At 42.0% G+C, this 18,047-nt stretch overlaps 1 pseudogene; it reads left to right on the plus strand.

Annotated features, from left to right (window-relative positions):
- Nucleotides 1–5,078: 5,078 nt before the first annotated feature.
- On the plus strand, nt 5,079–5,196 carry LOC124551554 (annotated as a pseudogene).
- The last annotated feature ends 12,851 nt before the right edge of the window (nt 5,197–18,047 follow it).

An 18,047-nucleotide genomic window follows, 5' to 3' on the forward strand; every position in this document is an offset into this window, starting at 1 on the left:
GCGAAATAACCTCAGACTTCAAGAAGAATGTAATAATTCCAATACCAAAGAAAGCAGGTGTTGACAGATGTGAAAATTACCGAACTATCAGTTTAATAAGTCACAGCTACAAAAAACTAACGCGAATTCTTTACAGACGAATGGAAAAACTGATAGAAGCCGACCTCGGGGAAGATCGGTTTGGATTCCGTAGAAATATGGAACACGTGAGGCAATACTGACCCTACGACTTATCTTAGAAAATAGATCAAGGGAAAGCAAACCTAAGTTTCTAGCATTTGTAGACATAGAGAAAGCTTTTGACAATGTTGACTGGAATACCCTCTCTCATGTTCTGAAGATGGCAGGGGTAAAATACAGGGAGCGAAAGGCTATTTACAATTTGTACAGAAAGCAGATTGCAGTTATTAGAGTCGAGGGGTATGAAAGGGAAGCAGTGGTTGGGAGGGGAGTGAGACAGGGTTGTAGCCTATCCCCGATGTTATTCAAGGAAAGTTCGGAGTAGGTATTAAAATCCATGGAGAAGAAATAAAAACGTTGAGGTTCGCCCATGACATTGTAATTCTGTCAGAGACAGCAAAGGACTTGGAAGAGCAGTTCAACGGAATGGATAGTGTCTTGAAACGAGGATATAAGATGAACATCAATAAAAGCAAAACGAGGATAATGGAATGTAGTCGAATTAATTCGGGTGATGCTGAGGGAATTAGATTAGGAAATGAGACACTTATAGGAAAGGAGTTTTGCTATTTGGGGAGCAAAGTAACTGATGATGGTCGAAGTAGAGATGATATGAAATGTAGACTGGCAATGGCAAGGAAAGCGTTTCTGAAGAAGAAAAATTTGTTAACATCGAGTATAGATTTAAGTGTCAGGCAATTGTTTCTGAAAGTATTTGTATGGAGTGTAGCCATGTATGGAAGTGAAACATGGACGATAAACAGTTTGGACAAGAAGAAAATAGAAGCTTTTGAAATGTGGTGCTACAGAAGAATGCTGAAGATTAGATGGGTAGATCACATAACTAATGAGGAGGTACTGAATAGAATTGGGGAGAAGAGGAGCTTGTGGCACAATTTGACTAGAAGAAGGGATCGGTTGGTAGGACATGTTCTGACATATCGAGGGATCACCAATTTAGTGTTGGAGGGCAGCGTGGAGGGTAAAAATCGTAGAGGGAGACCAAGAGATGAATACACTAGGCAGATTCAGAAGGATGTAGGTTGCAGTAGGTACTGGGAGATGAAGAAGCTTGCACAGGATAGAGTAGCATGGAGAGGTGCATCAAATCAGTCTCAGGACTGAAGACCACAACAACAACAACATAATTGGACGCAAACACCAAATCAATACAGTCCATGCAGATGGTGCTCCGGTGAGTGTGTTGCAATAAAAGATCATCAACATCTAATGATAGGCCCAAAAATAGGCAAAACTTGCACATTGGCAGACCTTATCGTATCAATATGCAAAGCAATCCATGTGGCTGATTATTGGAAATTTGCAGTATGATTGGTGACCATATTTGCGCTGTCATCTATAAAATCACGGCTGCAATAGAATCAACTTCGAATTTTCCGTACTAGGGTGCAATGTAATCGCACATTTTTCATAACACATCTGTAATTCATCAACGAGGCGTATTTCATTGAACTGTTCATCGGATTCAAAGGCCATTCTTTTAAAATTGTTTCAAAATTTTCAGACACAATAAAAAGTTCAACTGTGTTCTAGAAAAAGTTATTAGGGAATGGCGAAAAGAAATGAGTCAGGTCAATTTTCCAAATGGAATCAGGCTAGGCCGTAAACAGTCTGGGATTACGTTCGAATGCCTCGCGTTTGCAGATGATATAGTGTTTTTGCAGAGAATCTGCAAATTGCAACTAAACAGATCCTCAAGGAAACAGCAGTGAAAGCAGGATTGCAAATATCTTTTGAGAAGACACAATATATGAGCATAAATGCCAGTGATCGAGTCTGGACAATGAGGACCAAGTACGGCGACATCCGAAGAGTTCAGAAGTTCAAGCACCTAGGCGAGATTTTGACTCTAAACAACAACGAAAAGGCAGAAATTGAAGAACGAGCAATAAAAATGGAAATAGCATTCAGATTCTGTCAAAACACATACAAATCTGAATCACTGTCATACCAGGCCAAATTCCTACACTACAGCACAGTCGTCAAACCTGAATGTTTATATGCATCTGAGACAATAGCTAGACTTGGAAAAGAAAGAAAGGAAATTCCTTAGAAAGAGTCTTGGGCCCAGAAATATATCTAATGAATTTACGTTCCGCCTAACAGCAAATCAAGAACTTTATCCACGATTTGCAAATATCACCACCACAATGAAGAAAGGAAGACTGTGTTTCTATGGACATATTAAAAGAATGGAATCAGAGAAACTCGCCAACAAGTTTTTTCTCTTCCGGGAGAACAGGAAGACACAACAAGTTCCATGGGTGAAAGAAGTGCACTGGGATCCGGAAAAATGCGGGATCACGGCAGAAGAATCTGTGAACAGGCAGATCTTTAGGAAAAATGTTGAGTTGGTGAAGGATTTCTTCGAGGAGAAAACGAGGAAGAACAGAGTATTCTCGGCAGAAGAACATGCAGGAGTGAGCCAACGGATGAAGGAGTACTGGCGAAAGAGGAAGGAAGAGAACTTGAAAAAGTGAGGGAAATAGCGTAAACGTAGCCCATAGATGGCTGTAACGAAAATAAGTAAATAATAATAAAGTGCAAAATATCACTGTTCTACAAAAAAAACCTTTTTTTCTATTTCTGATAAAAATACTGTGATCCTAGTTGTATTTTGAGTGCTGAATTGAAAAGTTTTTTTGGTTTTTTTTTTCTGTCAGGGATAGTTTATGAGTAATCGCAATTTTATTTCTCTTTTCAGTTTCTGATATAGTGCAACAAACGTGAGGTGAAATTCGGCAAACACATGCGCATCTTTATGATGTTATAAGTTAATCACACAGTAACCTTTGTGTATACACTTTGAAGCATTTATTTGTCATGAGAAATTAAAGAAAATTGACAAACAATGAGTCACTGCCTGGTAATGCACATCACTTTTTTCTCTTGTATTGTGAATCTTTCTTCTCTCGAATGATATTCCAGCAATAATCTGCTAACGTAGAAGTTACCCACTACCCTTCATAGCGCCTTTCTATGGTAGAAATGTCGTTATGGAATCTTTCCCCATGTTCATCCGATACGTCACTACAACTCTCTGTGAAGTAGTCCAGATGAGAGTCCATCATATGTACCTTCAAAGACATATTGCACCCCAAATCCTGATATGCTTTGATCATATCCTTTACCATTACTTTGTAGTTAGTAGCTCTTCTTCTTCCTAGGAAGTTTCCCGACACCATCTTGAAACAGTCCCATGCGGTTTTTTCTTTATCAGTTAAACGTGCTTCAAAATTTGCATCTTTCTGCAGCTCCCTGATTTGTGGGCCAGCAACGTCATTGCAAAATGTCAGTGCTTCGTCAGTTGAAAAATAAGAAATAAAGGCATGTTCTCTGTGCCTGAACACTCTGGTGCAGTAGATTATACTCTTGTAATCGTGAACCAAGCAGCTGCGCCTTTTGTTTACTTAGTCCTATATCACGTACTAAATCATTTAAATCTGCCTGTGTTAACAAATGTGGCGATGACTCACTTGTGCAGTGATATAAAGAATCACTATCTGTGATTTCTTCAGTACTACTTATTTCACTGTCACTCGGAATTTGACCTCGAGCTCTTGAAGGTACTGGAAGGTTGTAGGAATGCTGCACTGGCATTCTCGCTGAAGGCAGATCTGGGTAAACAATGTGCCTCTTGGACTTCTCGTTTGTAAAACCCTGAATTTTTGCTAGACAGGAATAACAATCAGTAACATGGTCCTTAGGCTCCCTCCACACCATGGGAACAACAAACAACGCCACATTCTCTTTACCTTTCCACCACTGAATTAGTTTGCAGTAACATGTAGCACAACAGAAATGTGGTGCCCATTCTTTATCTTGGTCTCCTACCTCTGCTCCAAAGTAATGTTTGTATGCTTTCTTTATGACTGAAGAAATTTTCTTCCTATTTCTGGCAAAAGTGAATTTCCCACAGATGTAGCAGAAGTTGTCCGGCTTATATCGACATCCACGACGACGTGGCATTTCTGCAAATTTAAAAATACCACTTTGGTAATACACCTGTATTAAATTAATAGTAGGGAACTAGAGGAACGCTGCTGAGTAAAAACAAGCAGTCGTTTTACCTTCAGCACCAGGCTCAATCAGTTTACACACAGGAACTAAAAAATTCAACCGTGCTCAGAAATATGACAGACAGTTACTTGTCAGCCAAAACACCCACTCGTTAAGACTGACACAAATTGCGGGGAAACACCACTGTTGTAAAGTCGATGCACCTGCCCATAGGAGGCGTGAAGCTTTACTGCCGAGGCAGCGACCGGCTGTCGCCGTTCAAGTTAATGAGATGTTTCAGGTGGTCTTAATGACATAGGTGTGGCAGGGGATAACCTAATGATGTCTGATTCATCCCATCTGCTGTTGCACAAGAAATTATCATGTTCTATCACTACTAAATGCGGGAACATACCCGTATTTCTCTATAACGTCTCTGTGTTTGCCATGAATTGTGAATATATATATATATATATATATATATATATATATATATATATATATATATATAAAAAGTATCCCTGACAACGGTATTTTGTTTACATATTTGAATTTCCCACGGTAAAATGGTCTGGAAGCACATACTTTAATATCAGAAATAGAACCCATGTTGAACAGTGATACTGGTATGTTAGATGCACTAATTGCTAGATGGATCCGTATTAAAACAACATTAATATACATATAGTTTGACATTTATTCCTAAGAATAATGAAGCTTTTTTTAAAAAAAATTCACATATAAGGCAATAAAGTAAATCTAGAACACGATTTTAACATTTTCACATTACCCATTATCCTTTCACTTTGTTCAGTTTTTGTTATAATGCAATGGCGGGAAAAAATTGCAGCATTAAAAAATAATTAATATAGGAAACGGGCAACGGCCTTGCCGCAGTGGATACACCGGTTCCCGTCGGATAACCGAAGTTAAGCGCTGTCGGGCGTGGCCGGCACTTGGGTGGATGACCATCCGGGACGCCATGAGCTGCTGCCATTTTTAGGGGTGCTCTCAGCCTCGTGACGCCAATTGAGGAGCTGCTCGACGGAATAGTAGCGGCTCCGGTCAAAGAAAACCATTTTACCGACAGGGTGAGCGGTGTGCTGACCACACGCCCCTCCTATCCGCATCCTCAGTTGAGGATGATACGGCCGTCGGACGGTCCCGATGGGCCTGAAGACAGAGTGCAATATAGGGAAACGAAATTTCGAGAATACACTTGTCTAGGTAACATATTTAATTCATTAACGTTGTAGGATTACAGGTTAATGTAAGCGCAGGTAAGCCATTGTAACTGTGAAACGCTGGTACATTAAAAACCGGTGTAACCGCCGGAATGTTGAACGCAAGCTAGCAAATGTGAATGCAATGTGTTGTACAGGTACCGTATGTCAATTTGTGGGATGGGGTTCCATGGCTGTTACACTTGGTCAGTCAATAAAGGAATAACGCTTCAGTCGTCGTCGGATGATGCTCCATACGTGCTCAAATGGAGGCAGATCTGGTAATCTTTCAGCCCAAGGCAACATGTCGACACTGCACAGCATGTTGGGGGTACACCAGTAACAGCACATTGTGTCAATGTGGTGCCGACTACTGCTAAAACTGCTGCTGCAGATGCTGTACGATACGACAGAGCCGTAAGCCGAACAAGATGGTCTTCGTTCTCGGTAGAGCCGCGTGGCTGTCTGGAGCCCGGTCTTCTCGCGACCATGATCACCAGTCATGTACAGCGGCCACATTCCCGCCAAGTCTTCCAGCAATATCGCAGAACGAGCATCCAGCTTCTCACAGATCCATTACAGACCTCGTTAAAATTCGGTGAGGTGTTGATAATGGCGTCTTTGTCCCCTTAAAGGCATTCTTAACGAACATTAACTCTCCACTTCCAATGTCGAAGGCAAGTAACGCTCGCGACCGCTACAGCGAGTATTTAAAGCAAACCTGATTTGCGTCTTCATCGTGTCGCTATTAGCACCTCTCTTAATGCGACTGGCACAAAAACCGAAAAGATATCATTTTTCTGATGTAGAAACTCGCCTACCAGCATTCGTTTATGTCGCACAACTCCTCCTTGGTATTGTGATTTTTTGAATCAGTGTATTGTGATTATAAAAGTCCATTTCTGTCCCTGAACCAAACAACAATATTTGTTAAAAAAAATTTCTTGAGCGCACCGTTGTTCCTCGTAAAGTCGAAAATTCAGCTTCTCTGACTTATTCTCTCTGGTTCCGCTGCTATTCTCTGTTGGCAGTTATTCTGATTTCCAACCGTGTGCTGTTTCATCCAGAGGGTGACTCCTACGTCTAATGAGGTAATGATATGGCATTATTGACTTAAGGGAACCCATCTATGATTGATCGGCCGCCTGGTGCATGTCTTTCTATGTGAAGCCATTCCGGTGGCTTGCGCATCGATGAAGGTCATACGATAATGACGATGATGATGTTTGGTTTGTGGGGCGCTCAACTGCGCTGTTATCAGTGCCCATCAAATTCCCAACCTTTGCTCAGTCCAATCTCGCCACATTCATGAATGATGAGGAAATGACAACACAAATACCCAGTCATCGCGAGGCAGGTGAAATTCCCTGACCCCGCCGGGAATCGAACCCGGGACCTCGCGCTCGCGAAGCGAGAACGCGACCGCGAGACCACGAGCTGCGGACGAAGGTCAGATGAAATGATGAGGACAACACAAACATCCAGTATCTAGGAAATCCTCTAGCTGGCTGGCAATCGAACCCGAGACCCCGCGGTCTAGAGGCAGGGATGATTGACTGACGGCTGCGGACTCCATTGTGTGCGTATCAAAGAAAAAAGTATCTTATAATGTTTTTGAATATTCATTCGTAATACATTCGCATTACGTTACAAAAGTCGCTAGCTGAAAGGAAAAGGAAAGAAAAAAGTTACATTGTGTCCAGGCAAGGCAGAGTGTCCCCTGACACTCTTACATCCTTACTGCTCCCTCTTGATTTATTTATAAGGGGCAGTCAAATGAAAACCTAACAGGACCGTGGAACACTTCCATTCAAAAGTAATCACCACATGCGTTAAGACAATTACCCCACTGGGAGATGAGACGATCAATTCCTGTTTTGTAGAACGCGGTCGGTCGCTGACGGATCCACAGCCGCGCACATTGTTTCACTTCCGCCGCGCGGGGTAGTCGCGCGGTCTCGGTCGTCTTGCCACGGTTAGAGTCCTCCGGCGGGTATGGGTGTTGTGTTGTCCTTAGCGTAAGTTAAAGGTAAAGTGTACGGCTAGGGACCTATGACAGCAGTGTGGTCCCTTAGCAATTCACACGTTTGTTTCACTTCCTGTTTCAACTGAAACCGACGTCCACACCTCTTTCTTCAGATCTTCAAATATGAGATTTCACACGGTGAAAGAGTTGCAATGTTTCCCAGTCAAATCACAAACAGCCAGCCACCCACCCACCCACCCACACACACACACACGCACACAAACGCACATACACGTACACACACGCATGCACACACACGCGCACACACACACACACACGCACAGACGCGCACTCACGCGCACACACACGCAGAGAGAGAGAGAGAGAGAGAATATAGAAGCTTTTATAAGGATGGTTGGCCTTCTCCTCCATGAAGAAAATGACTCTGAGCACCTTAGGACTTAACATCTGAGGTCATCAGTCCCCTAGAACTTGGAACTACTTAAACTTGACTAACCTAAGGACGTCACACACATCCATGCCCGAGGCAGAATTCGAACCTGCGACCGTAGCGGTCGCACGATTCCAGACTGAAGCGCCTAGAACCACTCAGCCAACCTCCATGAAGAAGCGATTGTCTAAAACGAGTTAGGAAAATCACAAACCCAAATCAAGATGGCTAGACAGAGCAAATCCACCCTCCAAATATGGGATCAGAAGGGATCAGTGTCATAACAACAGCGTCGCTTCATTCTACTGGATCCTATAGTACAGTGTTCTTTGATTACACACAACTTGCTCCAGCTACGAAACGTATTACGTTGATGCGTAAGTTCGTATTGTTTTTGCTTTCCATGTTGGTATTCCGGTTGCTATCGATTTATTTGTCGATCATCGATTTTAATTGTAATTCACTGTTACTATTTCCGTTTACATATTATCATTTTGCCATTTGGATATAGTGAATGGAGCTGTGAACGCAAGAAAATGGAGGGCCAGTTGAAGAAATCGCAACATTTCCGACATATTCTTCTGTTTGAGTACAGCAGAGGGATGACAGTGGCAGAGGCAGCCAGAAAAATTTGCACCTTTTAAGGAGCATCGTTTTGACATTAGTCATTCTCCACGTCCACTAAAGACCTTCAGTGTGTGATTAACTTCGTTTAAACTCATTAATCTACAATGAATCACGTCAGTGTAGTCGAGAAGTGGCAGATGTGATAAACGTGTTTATTCGACCATCGTGCGATATTCTCATGCAGTGGGGAAGGTTAACAAATCGGGTCTATGGGTACCGCATGTTCTAATCACAAAATCAGCTGGTAACCGTACGTGAACCTCTGCCTGCTCGTCATCAATTGATTCGTGAACAACACCAGTCCTATCCGGTATCGTGACTGGCGACAAAAAATGGTGTCTGTATGCCAACACAAGGGAAAGAAAGAAATGAGTGAGCCCAAACAAAGCAGCAACTCCACGTACAGAGACTTGGGTACATCCACAAAAAATGTTACGCATCAGTTGGCACATCCACATTGTGGTCTACTACGAATTGGTTCCCCGATATGTAACCACCATTACTGACATCTCTTGTCGACAACTCGGACGCCTTGCAGACGCAATCCAAGAACACTGAACAGGAAGACTGTGTGAACTGACGCTACTCCACGATAACGCACGCCCACATACTACTGCACTCACATAAAAAGAAAAAGAAGTGAGTTGGGTTAGGAAGTCATTCCTCACCTACCTTATTCACCTGGCTTTTTACCCTGAGATTTTCGCCTTCGCCGTTATCTATCAGCCGGCCGTAGTGGCCGAGCGGTTCTAGGCGCTTCAGTCCGGAACCACGCGGCTACTCCGGTCGCAGGTTCGAATCCTGCCTCGGGTATAGATGTGTGTGATGTCGTTAGGTTAGTTAGGTTTCAGTAGTTTAGGGGACTGATGACCTGAGATGTTGTCCCATAGTGCTCAGAGCCATTGGAACCATTCTTCCTTATCTATCGAACAACTTTCAAGGAACTTCTTTTCTGGATGAAAATACGCTCCGAACATGACGAGTTCTACGGCTCACAACCACATGATTTCTGCAGTCGCGCAATCGGAAACTTACCTCCTCAGCGTTGCCAGACTATTGTAAATCGTGAAGGGGGATGTGTTATTAATGACTAAAGCCTGTGTTACGAGTACCTGTTGCCTGTATTAAACTTAGGGAAAAACGCTACGAACTTAGGCACCAATCCAACGGTTTCGCTCTACATTGCTGTAGGCTCTATGGATTCGCACTCGTGTCTCCTGAACGAGCGAGCTACTGCGCCCCTTGCGCTAAACGCAGCCCGACTCCGGGCTCGTGAACGTGCACGTCTGCCAACACATCGCACACCGCGACCTCTCCGTCTCGACGGGCAGGTCTGCACCGCCCCGCTCCGGGGCTCGCTAACAGGACGACTGCAATCAGACTTTCACCGGGCCGCCGGCCGCTCACCGCCTCTCCTCTGCTCCTCATCGCCGACCTCCAGCCGGACTGGCCTCACACACTGTGTGTGCCGGGCCGGGCCGTTCACTTCCTCATCAGCGTCACGCTGGACTCTTTTTGTCCGACAAGTAGACCCTTCCTACAAGCCGCAGTTGCCTGGCGCAGGTATCGCTACTACACTGTGGGGATGCTGGTTGCTACATTTCACACCACTGAAACTTCCTGGCAGATTAAAACTGTGTGGCGGTCCGAGACTCGAACTCGGGACCTTTGCCTTTCGCGGGCAAGTGCTCTACCAACTGAGCTACCCAAGCACGACTCACGCCCCGTCCTCACAGCTTTACTTCTGCCATTACCTCTCTCCTACCTTCCAAACTTTACAGACACACACAGTTTTAATCTGCCAGGAAGTTTCATATCAGCGCACACTCCGCTGCAGAGTGAAAATTTCATTCTGGAAACGTCCCCCAGGCTGTGGATAAGCCATGTCTCCGAAATATGCTTTCTTTCAGGAGTGGTACTCCTGCATGGTTCGCAGGAGAGTTTCTGTAAAGTTTGGAAGGTAGGAGACGAGGTACTGGCGGAAGTAAAGCTGTGAGGACGGGGCGTGAGTCGTGCTTGGGTAGCTCAGTTGGTAGAGCACATTCCCGCGAAAGGCAAAGGTCCCGAGTTCCAGTCTCGGTCCGGTACACAGTTTTAATCTGCCAGGAAGCTTCATATTAGCGCACATTCCGCTGCAGAGTGAAAATCTCGTTTTAGTCCCAACTATTTTCTGCGGGAGTAAGGTCGGGTGACATACCGCGCTAGTTCTGTGATGTGGTGCCTGTTCGTGCATCAGTGGCTAGCGTTGCTGCCTTTGGATCACGGTGTCCCGTGTTCGTTTCCAGACCGGGTTGGCGATTTTCTCTGCACAGGCCTTGGGTGTTTGTGTTGTCCTCATCATTTCATCAACATTTGTGGCAGTTGTTAGAGTGGACAATGAAAAAATACTCTGTAATAATTGGGACTTTGTAGGGGCGCTGATGACCGTGCAGTTGAGCGCCCCACAAACCAAACATCATCAACATCATCATCGTTCGTCAGACAAAGAACGGATTCAGTGTAATAACACCGTACCAACAGCCGTTAGTTTGATTGTTTTATTAGTCAACCAGTTTCAACTTTGCAATCACGTCATCTTCAGGAGTTTACAATAAAGTTACAAGACAGAAGGTAAACACATAACAGAATGTTACATAGTATTACGGTATATATACGAAACAAATAATCAATATTAATGTCTTTCAGGATAAAATTCAGTCATGAGTTGCAAATAAATTTTATTATACTTTACCGGTATCGACAAATTAATTCAGTCCTTAGTTGCTAATAAATTTTATTTTGCTTCACCGGTTTCAACAAATTAATTTGTCATCTTCAGGAGCCTACAAAATTAGGCTGCTAGCGCAACAGATACATAGATGTGATTAGTTACAGTAAACTGTCAGTCAGTATTTAAAATAATCACATGCAATATGTACATTTCTGGACATTCCACCTAAGAAGATATCGGCATCTACTAAACCAATACTAAGTAAGTTTCTTTAACATATGTTTTATACTTCACATAAATCTGAGGATGACTACAAAATTAGGTATATTAAAAATCTTTAGACCTTGGCTATACATTTATGTGAAGTACAAGACGTATGTTACAGAAACTTACTTAGTATTGGTTTAGTAGATGTCGATATCTTCTTCACAGAAGGTGGTATGTCCAGAAATATACATATTGTATGTGATTATTTTAAACACTGACTGACAATTTACTGTAACTAATCACATCTATGTAACTGTTGTGCTAGCAGCCTAATTTTGTAGGCTCCGCAAGATGACAAATTAATTTGTCGAAACTAGTGAATCAAAATAAAATTTATTAGCAGTTGAGGAGTGAATTTTATCCTGAAAAAATAATACTACAGTTGCTGAAAATTACAGATATGGATGTAATAATATATTAATGTATATAAGCAAAAGAAACCAATAATGAAATAAAATATTCGAGTTATAGTGAAAGGGGTACTATGAACGTGCAACACGATACACATCATTAAAACAAGCACATCAAGTTCTATACTCGTATAAACCATAATGAAAACGAATGTTTCAAAACTAGCTGCACTACGGAAATACATTTTTTAAATATTTTAGACGACATGCCTGTTTCGGCTTGTTGCCATTATCAAGTGGCATGCGAAAACAACATTAGTAAGATTATCTGTACATAAATCGTAGCTGTTTTATGTTAACAATTGCATAGGTACTTACGTCTAGTTGGAAGTGACGACCATATTGCATCTATAACAATTTTTTTCTATTTGTCTTGGTAAATATATCCCTTTTCGTAGTTACGAAATGTAAAAGTATTTTTTTGTCAGATGTTTTGACAGTTGAATTTTGATAATTCTTTAATACGATGCTGTATGTTTACAGCTTGAACACAGCTTACCAGAGATGATATTACATTTCGGCGTTCGTATTTTCCTTACACAGCCCAACGAAATGTATGTGCTTTGTAAACATATAGCATCGTAGTAAAGAACTGTCAAAACTGTCAAAATATCTGACAAAAACGTATTTTTACATTTCGTAACTAGAAAAAACAATGTGCTTACCTATACATGACAGAAAACATTTACTATAGATGCAATATGGTCGTCAATTTCAACCAGACGTAAGTACCAATGCAATTGGATCGGAAGATATGACGGCATAAACATTGAGATGCGTGAAGTTTTTCGAAACTCATTTATTAATCTTTGTTTGAATAATCCGGAATTAATGAAACCAAAATAGTGTTATGCGCCTTCAGGCATAAAGGTTTTACATGGTTAGCGTTAAGTATTTAACCAGTTAACTCAATAGAAAGTAGTCATACGTTTGAAGGTTTTTTGTACATGGGATTGGCTTCTTTAAAGAATTGCGGCAGTTTCCTGCACTTGTAACTGTAGATCTAGTGGTATGTTGTCTAAAGAGCAGCAACTCTTTTAACAGTCAAACTTTTTGAAAGTCCAACAATGATTGTTTTACTATGTTTTCTCAGTACTACACACTTTATTCGAATTCAGCAATCTGAAATTCGGGATTACGACTGCATAGCTCCCCACGCGAAATTTTTAAGCCCATCGGAAGAAAGCCAATAGATTCTCTAAAATTTCCGAAATATCCGGAAACGTTGTTTACTCTTATCTCATCACTGTCGCAACCACTCTGTTGCGAATCAAAGCAAGTTAAAATATTTTTACTAGCGCAGGTTGAAAGGGGAATGTCCTACTTCCCACGTCGATTATCAAGAAGTTGCGAATTTGATAAATGTACTCAGCCTCTGTATTATCGGTATAATCATATTCTTTGTAAGTTTGTGTTTTGAGACCAAAGATGTTAGAGTAAGTCAGAGACTGTGGCATTGTACTTGCTTTGAACAGGACGGAAACTGGTCTGCTATGTAGTGGAGCAGCATTATTTAAAAGGGATTTTATCCTAAGATGTTTCGGGGAAAGAAAATGAAATTATATTAGTGGGACAACGTTAAAGGGCTAATTGTTAAGGTATTGCAGTTCCTTTTATTTTTGTTACTACATAGCTTCTTGGTGTTAGAACATGGCATATGGCTGACGTTTTGTGTAGGAATCTTATAATGAAACGTATGGTGTTTTCTTACTAGTAGATACAAGAGTCAAGGAAGCTAACCGAACACAGGGAAGTTACTAAGAAATTTTGATAACTTGTCTAGGTGTAAGAACTTCATGAAAAGGTGAATTGTTGTCATTGAACCGTAATAAAACCTGGAGTCTTTGTTCTCCTTTATCAGTTGTTAAGATATTTCCCTATTTCCATTTACTTTCATGACTACTCGCACTGCACATCGCGATTTGTGTACTGAGTAATGTTTTTATGAAAAATCGTAAGATTCACTCTTGTATTGCACGTAATAAGTATGGCAAAGGAAGTTTGGTTTCTGACAGTTACATCACTATTCCTAATAGCGACAGGTTGCAGAACAGGCGAGAGTTCCGTGTGCCAGGTATGCCAATAAATGTAATTACATCAAATTTCATGTCCACTGTAAGGTACAGTGACTACCAGAGGGTATTAGTGAAAATAGTATCATATCAGTTGAGAGGCTTAACAGCAATAAAAGATTTCAGTAAAGTGGTATCTTGTGAATTTTTAAACAGTTTTAATAGAAAGTCAGATGTGTTAATTTTTCTGTTCACTTGCTCTATAATTACAATGGCAATTCTGGTACGGTGATTGCTTACAAAACTAACATAAAGATTAGCTATATTCATGGCCACCATTACAAAACTAAATCATTTTGCTTTGCAGCCAGATGACGTATGTAACTTTAATTGAAAGCGGATTGCTTTCTCGCAGACGAATTGTTTGATGCTCCGGCTGGTCTGATTCCGCATCGTGTAGTGTATGTACACATATTTTCCGTTCAAAATTAAATTGTCACATAATTCTGTTGTCCTGGACTGAGATTTACATATTTCGATATCAAAATACGTTTTACACCTTTCACAGATACGAACCTGACACTTATAAACACGAGTGTAGAATTATAACAAGAAACTTTGAAACTCAACATTTCTCCACGCGGTACTGTAGCTGACTCTTTTGAGTCTCACCTGAGGAAAAATCTCTCCCCTCTCTTCTGACTGGCTGAGTCATACTGTAACCAATCAGTTCCGTATTTTCCATCTTTCATCACGGTAGGTTTCCTCCTTGACCAGTCTCAATTCCAAATTTACTTAAATCAGTCGCTTAACTATTTCCCGAAATGCAAACAAACTGAAAAATCAGCCCATCTTTACTTCTCTGAAGGATAGATACGAGGGTTGGAACTTCAATAACAACTATTTATTTACAGCTCGTAAAAAATAGATACGTGATTCAAAGTTTTACTGACCTTCAAAGTAGTCACCAGCATTGTGTATAACCCGTTGCCACCGATGTAGAACTTATAGCATACTCTTAGCAGTGCCAGTTGTGTTGACAGTTCGAGCGGCGCGGTCTATTGCCCAACGAATGTGTAGCAATTCTGAAGCGAATGCCGTGAAGTGTTTCCTTCAGTTTAGAAATCGAGTTGAACTCACAAGTGCTTAAGTTAGGGGAGTGCAGTAGGTGGTATAGCACAGTCAAACAAATCAGTAACAGCTTGCACTGCACATGCTTGAGCATTGTCCTGCATAATGATGGCCAGGTCCTGCAGAAAATGTGACCACTTCTGTCTCTATGCTGTTCATTTTTGCAACACAGCCTACGAGCAGCTTAGAGACAGAAGTGATGACATTTTCTGAAGGACCTAACCATCATTTTGCAGGACAATGCTCAAGCACGTGCAGTGCAAGCTGTTACTGATTTGTTTGACTGATGGGGCTGCTAAGCACCACCTACTGCGCTCCCCTGACTTAAGCCCTCGTAAGTTCAACATGATTTCTAAACTGAAGGAAACACTTCACGGCATTCGCTTCACAACTGCTACAAATTCGTAGGGCAACAGACCGCGCTGCTCGAACTGCCAAAACAACTGTCACTACTAAGAGTATCCTAAGGCTTCCACATCGCAGGCAACGGGTTATACACAATGCTGGTGATTATTATGAAGGTCGGTAAAACTTCGAAACACGTATCTATTTTGTACGAGCTGTAAATAAATAGTTGCCACCCTCCAACCCTCGTATAAAGAGTCTTACGCTGGATGCTGTAAATTAAACACATCAAACGCAGGGGCTTCACAAAGATAGTTACACAATCGTGTCGTCCCACGCTAAGGCCACTGCGCAGAGAGAGAGGCGCATTGTGAGAAGAGAGTGCATCTTCCGGGTTTGCTGCAGACATCGTTCTGTTACGGAACCGATTAACAGATGCATCACGGTGTGGCAGTGAAATGGGTCGGCAGGTGGAAACGTGTCCGCAGGACAATACTAATCTTGTGAGTGAAACGTCTAAATTATACACAAGATTCACCATGAAATTATGGTGGTTGTTGTTGTTGTGGTTGTTCTTGTGGTCTTCAGTTCTGAGACTGGTTTGATGCAGCTCTCCATGCTACTCTATCCTGTGCAAGCTTCTTCATCTCCCAGTACCTACTACAGCCTACATCCTTCTGAATCCGCATAGTGTATTCATCTCTTGATCTCCCTCCTCGATTTTTACCATCCACGCTGCTCTCCAATACTAAATTGGTGATCCCTCGATGTCTCAGAACATGTCCTACCAACCGATCCCTTCTTCTAGTCAAGTTCTTCTTCTCCCCAATTCAATTCAATACCTCCTCATTAGTTATATGATCTACCCACCTAATCTTCAACATTCTTCTGTAGCACTACATTTCGAAAGTTTCTATTCTCTTCTTGTCTAAACTATTTATCTTCCACGTTTCACTTCCATACATGGTTACACTCCATACAAATACTTTCAGAAACGACTTCCTGACATTTAAATCTATACTCGATGTTAACAAATTTTTCATCTTCGGAAACGCTTTCCTTGCCATTGCCAGTCTACATTTTATATCCTCTCTACTTCGACCAAATAGCAAAACTCCTTTACTCCTGTCTCATTTCCTAATTTAATTCCCTCAGCATCACCCGACTTAATTGGACTACATTCCATTATCCTCGTTTTGCTTTTGTTGATGTTCATCTTATACCCTCCTTTCAAGACACTGTCCATGCCTTTCAACTGCTCTTCCAAGTCCTTTGCTGTCGCTCAAAGTTTTTCTTTCTTCTCCGTGGATTTTAATACCTACTCCGTCCGAACTTTTCTTTTGTTTTCTTTGCCGCTTGCTCAATATACATATTGAATAACATCGGGGATAGGCTACAACCCTGTCTCATTCCCTTTCCAACCACTGCTTCCCTTTCATACCCCTCGACTCTTATTACTGCTATCTGCTTTCTGTACAAATTGTAAATAGTCTTTCGCTCCCTGTATTTTACCCCTGCCACCTTCAGAATTTGAAAGAGAGTATTCTAGTCAGCATTATCAAAAGCTTTCTCTAAGCCTACAAATGCTAGAAACGTAGGTTTGCCTTTCCTTAATCTTTCTTCTAAGATAAGTCGTAGGGTCAGTATTGCCTCACGTGTTCCAACATTTCTACGGAATCCAAACTGATCTTCTCCGAGGTCGGCTTCTATCAGTTTTTCCATTCGTCTGTAAAGAACTCGCGTTAGTATTTTGCAGCTGTGACTTATTAAACTGATAGTTCGGTAATTTTCACATCTGACAACACGTGCTTTCTTTGGGATTGGAATTATTATATTTTTCTTGAAGTCTGAAGGTATTTCGCCAGTCTCATACATCTTGCTCACCAGATGGTAGAGTTTTGTCAGGGGTGGCTCTCCCAAGGCTGTCAGTAGTTCTAATGGAATGCTGTCTACTCCTGGGGCCTTGGTTCGACTCAGGTCTTTCAGTGCTCTGTCAAACTCTTCACGCAGTATCGTATCTCCCATTTCATCTTCATCTACATCCTCTTCCATTTCCATAATATTGTCCTCGAGTACATCGCCCTTGTATAGACCCTCTACATACTCCTTCCGCCTTTCTGCTTTCCCTTCTTTGCTTAGAACTGGGTGGTATGTGGACCAAATGCTATGTCGCGTCCAGAAAGGGTGAAATGCTGCCTACAATTTGACGAAGGCCGCACAGACGCGGATGATGGTGATTGGGAAGGATAGCTATCGGGTTTAGCCACAGACGACGGTGTCGAAGTAGTTGAGGAACTAAAAGAACATCTCAGGCAAAACAGAGTTTCCAACGAGGCTATCGTTCACACGGTGGTTTTGGAATGGCTCTGTAACGAAAAAGCGGGTTTCTGTAAACGAGGACACGAACGATTAGTATATCACTCCGACCTTTTAAACTTCCTGGCAGATTAAAACTGTGTGCCGGAACGAGATTCGAACTCGGGACCTTTGCCTTTCGCCGGCAAGTGCTCTACCATCTTCTTCTTCTTTTTTTCTGCATTTTGTTCGTTGTTGATCGTTGTGTTTGGTCGTTGCGAAGTCACATGACGTCCGTTAAAGTTCGTTTGTTGATCCTTGCACTCGTTTTTTACTACAGAGGCCAACCCGCACTCTGACCGAACACGCTGAGCTACCATGCCGGCACCATCTGAGCTACCCAAGTCCTC

The sequence above is a fragment of the Schistocerca americana genome, chromosome 9 (genome assembly GCF_021461395.2).
Source record: "Schistocerca americana isolate TAMUIC-IGC-003095 chromosome 9, iqSchAmer2.1, whole genome shotgun sequence".
Taxonomy (NCBI): Eukaryota; Metazoa; Arthropoda; class Insecta; order Orthoptera; family Acrididae; genus Schistocerca; species Schistocerca americana.